The sequence below is a fragment of the Eurypyga helias genome, unplaced genomic scaffold (assembly GCF_000690775.1).
Source record: "Eurypyga helias isolate BGI_N326 unplaced genomic scaffold, ASM69077v1 scaffold9471, whole genome shotgun sequence".
Taxonomy (NCBI): domain Eukaryota; kingdom Metazoa; phylum Chordata; class Aves; order Eurypygiformes; family Eurypygidae; genus Eurypyga; species Eurypyga helias.
The window spans coordinates 55,011-60,325 of NW_010230205.1; positions in this window are offsets into that span (position 1 = coordinate 55,011).

A 5,315-nucleotide genomic window follows, 5' to 3' on the forward strand; every position below is an offset into this window, starting at 1 on the left:
AGCTTTACTGTAAAATGTACCTAGCTCACCTGAAAAACACAAATACAGGAAACACCTACTGTGACAGCTGGTAACATCCCCTGTGATTCAGGCTAGAGCTAGGAACCAAAGGACTCCATTTAGGCAACCCTTTCCCTAACCTTAAATATATAAACAAATATTTTGACACTGCAAGTGCAGAACATGGGCAGGTGGAGTGTAGCCAGAGAAAAGGATTCTCTTCCATTAATGGAATCATAAGCAGAAAATTAATTAAACCTGTATGTCCTTCCCCTTCAGTCTGCTGTCTACGTGCGCTCACCAGTTGGGTATAACTAGAGATGAATAAAATTCATCCACTTTTAATATGGTTAATATATCAATAATCCCTTTCTCAGAATCCAGCATATAACCATTACAAACCTGTGCCTTTTCATTTACTGGTCTTCTGCTGGGATTCACAATGGGTCCATTTAACTATTTTTCTTACAGAATTCTACTAACTGTCTGTCAATACTAGAGAGAGAATACACATAGTGTGAATCTGGGCTTGCATACTGTGCACAGAATTCTTAAATAAGCTGCAGTAGCACACTAGGCAAGGAATTGACCGGAGGAGACTGGCTGCCTAGCACATAATCTTGCTCCCTCTGAGAACAGGATAGTTATCTGACGAGGCACTGTCCCAGTCAGGGACTCCAGAAAATGTTGCTAAATCTGGCTGACATCTATAGGTAGGATTTTAATCTGAATTTTTCTCTGCTAAGGATAAATAAGAGAATTCAGAGCTAGCATTGTCACTGAAACCTTTACTTTTCATCCTACAACTAGTTAAAATCCCATCCATAGTGCAATAAGGCAAACAGATACAACTTTCCAATCCACACATTGTACCTCAAATGCTAAAGATTATCTGTGATTTGTCTTATGTTCTTGTTTGGTGTAATACCTTCATAAAGGCCTAGATCAGCACTCCAAATCTTACTCTATGTTAGACTTAAATTGATCTTGCCTATTTTTAGCCATATAATAGTTGCTCATTCAGATTAATCCAACCACCTCCTGTTGTCCATGGAGAGACATGGGCGTATAGAGAGGACAGTTCATGCCAGATGTAGACGAGATGTCTAAGAAAGGCTAACCTACGCAGAAGTCAATTTACTTTGTGTCTTTCCTTTGGCTATAGGAGCCCAGACAACTCGACTATCTGCCAAATATTGTATTCAACAGAAGAGAACTTCTAAATAAAACTTACCCTTTGTACCAAAGGTACAATTTTGTTTAGCCTCTGTAAGGTCATCAGTAGGAAATGGAACATCTATCCAAATATATCATGTAATTCCTTGTCCAAATCCTTATGTGTCCAAAACCTCTTGTTTAATTGGTATTAACAGTGCCTTAAACTAAGAAAGACATACTGTCTTCTTGGTGGTTCACATTCAAAGTTTTGACATATTTCTTCCCTTTGTACCTTTTCTTTTTTTTTTTTTTTCTCTTTTGAAATGGAAATTTGGAAATATTGACTTTGGAATAGTTACAGATTTTCAGGAAAACACTGAGCTGTCCTGATATTTTGCATAAGACAGCCATAAGGAGGATGCTTTCACTAAAAACATGTTCTATAATAAGGTCTATATTATTGCAATTCCTCGAAAATATGCCTACTTCCTGTGGGGTGGCCAGTATTGTAAGAGCATAGCTACCAAATATACTGTACACTAAGAATGTGACTGAATGCTCAAGAAAGCAGATACATTTATCACTTCTTGATTTTCCCATTCTTTTTGTCCTCCCAATTATTCTTACCCTTTACTGGCACGACTAAGCAGGTTTTGGGCACGTATCAGGTTGCTGGTTAATGGAGATTAATTGTGTCAGCTATACTAACTATGTGAAAAACTTAATGAGACAAACATTCCTCTCCTGCATACTGGTGCGCTCGCTCTGAAACCAGAAGGGATCCCTGGCATCACTACTAGATCCAACTGGCAGTCAGAGAAGGATGGTCCTGTGCTAGCGTGGGAGAAAATCTGTGCTTTGTTCCAAGTTTTTGCAAACTTTGCATGTCTGAAACAAATCAATTTTTGTGCAGCTCAGCTCCCTAAGCCAAAAAAGAGTAAACCTTTCCTAACATTTGTGTCCCCTATCTATTTATATTTGGGAGATCTGTGGGGAAAGCAGGTTCTCCCAGAATGTCTTTGCACACCTCCTACCACACCTAAGCATACTCTCAAAGTAATACTGTCAAATTCTTTCTCCTATCAACATCATCCCAAAAGAAACAAGGGGCCAGGACATAGTCAAGAGCAGCTATGGGCAGCATCTCTGCCACACAGTGCTCATCCTTTTCTTTACCTGCGACATCCCTTCAGTTCTCTCATGTTGACAGCAAAGAACTAGTGGTGGGCAGTGGCTAAGAGAGCATCTGCAGAGAGAAAACTTCATTTTTATGGAAAGGTTCCAGATGAGCAGCCCAGGAGCACAGCAGGTACTTGTCACAAAAGGCATCTTCCTCCTTATTCAGTCTTTGGGAAATCCTTTCTTGGCACTCTGTCTGCAATAACAGAAAAAATACAAGAATTAACTTATTTAAGATGCCAGCATTTTTTCTGACTTGTGATCACTGTCATTAAGATACCACACCTAGACATCCTTTATCACATGTGCATGCACAAGCAGATACTCAAGCTCTTGAAAGTAAAGGCCCATCTAAGTCAGCCAGGTCAGGTGTGACTAGCTTGCTTCAGGTCAGCAAAGGGAAGCGTGACCTGTAACAGTTGTCATGACCATCAAGACCATTAAGTCTTGATTTACAGAAGTAATTGATCCTGATTTGTAAAAAAGAACTTACAATGGGTCATAATGCAGCTTTCTGGTTTTGAATATGCACTGGAAAAAGCGGCAAGTTGCTCTAATGAAGCTGTGAAATACTTGGAGCTCTCATATTATCTCGTTCTCAAAAACCAGGAAAAAAGTTCAGCATAAGGTGATTTTGTGAAATATAAAATTGCTACAACAGCTGAAAAAGGAGAATGCTTCCATTGAGAGAAAGCTAATGAACAAGTGTCAGAATGGACAGTTGGTCTCAATTCCAAAAGGATTTAAAACTTAGGCATCAGCTTGAAGAAACCATGTTAGTAGAGCCAATATTTTTATGAAAAGAACCTTGTACTTAACAGAAATCCATTGTAAACAACATGTTTGACACAGTATGTATTAAAATGCTTAGGAAAAAAGAATAGTGTATTAATTAAATTTAAAAACACTATATTCTACTGGTATTCACCATCATACAATGTGTTTTCCTTTTTCCTGAAAAATAAAATCCAAGCATGCATCAGCGTTCAATATGTTGATGAACTTTGGTTAGACATTCATCTTTCCAAAGAAACAAATCTGTGAGAAAGCCCTTGTGGTTTCATTTATGAGAGATTACAAATGAAATCAAACAAGATTTTTCTATTACCATTTTAAAACAAAGGCCAGACTGGATGTGGCTTTGAGCAACCTGGTCTAGTGGAAGGTGTCCCTGCCCATGGCAGGGGGGTTGGAACTGGATGGTCTTTAAGGTCCCTTCCAACCCAAACCATTCTGTGATTCTATGATTCTATGATTTCTCATCCGTATAGAAAATTTTCAATAGCCTTTAGGAAATCAAGAGAGACTATAGACTGTCGGAGAACTATATATAGTTCTTCTTAGAGAAGGAGGGCTAAAACAATTTTAGGCTTTGTATTTCAGCAGAGGCTACCCTTGCGTTGCACACAGCTTACACACAATTCATACAACAGTTTCATGCCAAAGAAATATCGCATGACTGGCAATGAGGGTCTGCTGGCATTGCGGCGTAATCCAAACCCCTGACTCTGGGAGGAAGTGAGCCAATGGAAGCTGTTGAGGCCAACAGCATCAAAATAGCCCAGACACTCAGCCCAGTCCTGTTTCACAGTGGAGCAGTGAGATCACAGGGCAATCGGTGCCACCTCCTGCATGTGAGCCTTTCCAAACGTGTGCTCTTCTCTGGCCTGTCAGGATACTAGAAACACTTGTGGCTCTTGGGCATGAGAATTTTTCAGCATTCAGGCCAGATTACAATCCACTCTATATTCCATGGAGCAATTTTGTGTGTGAAGTCCTCTTTTTTTATTTTTTTCTGTCTGAAGGTCAAGAAGAGAGTTATTGAGAAAGGAGTAATGGCATAACATAGGGGTTGGCTTGTGCTGGAGAATTTCAAGGATATTTAATTGTTATAGTGCTTAACTCCTGGGCATCCGGCTGCTCAGCAGAATCCTTAGCCAACAAGAGCCCAAACTCAAAGCATGTAGGAAACCAGCCACTTAAGAAAGGGACTCTCAGAAATTATGAATGGGACTTAAGAGACAAAAAGGACTGACAGTGTAGGTAAAAAGCGGCAAAGTGTACGTGCCCACGCAGCTCTATGATTGTCACACCCTCTTGTTAGGGAATCATCACCTAAGTATGGTTTAATTGTTGTCTGCTTCAATTGAAATTGCCAGTTCTGATTTTCCCTTTTAAAAAGAATCCAGGAGTAAATCTCTAGACTTGTATTTTAAGCACTCAAATAATACATAGCAGACACTGATTTACTTTCATCCTCCGCTTGATTCAGAACAGGGATCTGTTTATCCCTGTTTATCACATCTCAGGCAAATATGCTGATCCCTGGGCTAAGGCTGCTGGGAAATCACATGTCTGGCCCCAGTAGTGCCACTTTCAACAATATTCAAGTATTCATTCGGAAAGGGATGTAGCCTGAGGGGGGCAGGCTCTCACATCAAATGTGGAAGGCAGCTGTTCAAATGTCCAAATACAGTATGAAAAAAAATTACAGGAGCCCAGCTGGATCTTCTCCCTCCCTGCAAGGGCTCTGATACCTAGACTGCCTTTCTCCTTCCATCCCTAATTCTCCTTAGTTATCCCAAGCAAAGCAGAATTCTTTCTAGTCGGGAACAATAACAGCATAGTTCATAGCAAAATGAAGCAAAAAAAGGAGTCTTAGTCTGTCATATTTTGATTGAAGGCTATGCCACTCCTGGCAGAGGTTTATATAGCTGTAGCTCTGCAGCTAAGCCAGACTGGCGTTTTTCCTTCCAGCAGGAGACCTACCTAAATCTGCCTTGTCGTAACTAATTGCAGCTATTTTTTTCTATCCACGTAATCACCGGCATCAGTTTACTCTGTTCCTCTTTGCAGGAACAATTGTTTACTGTTTGCTTGATCACTGCCAGCACTTATCTCTTGACTTTTCTACTCTCTAGTCTATACCACCACATTCATCCAACCTTTACTCATTTTCTCAGCCTCTCATCATTCTT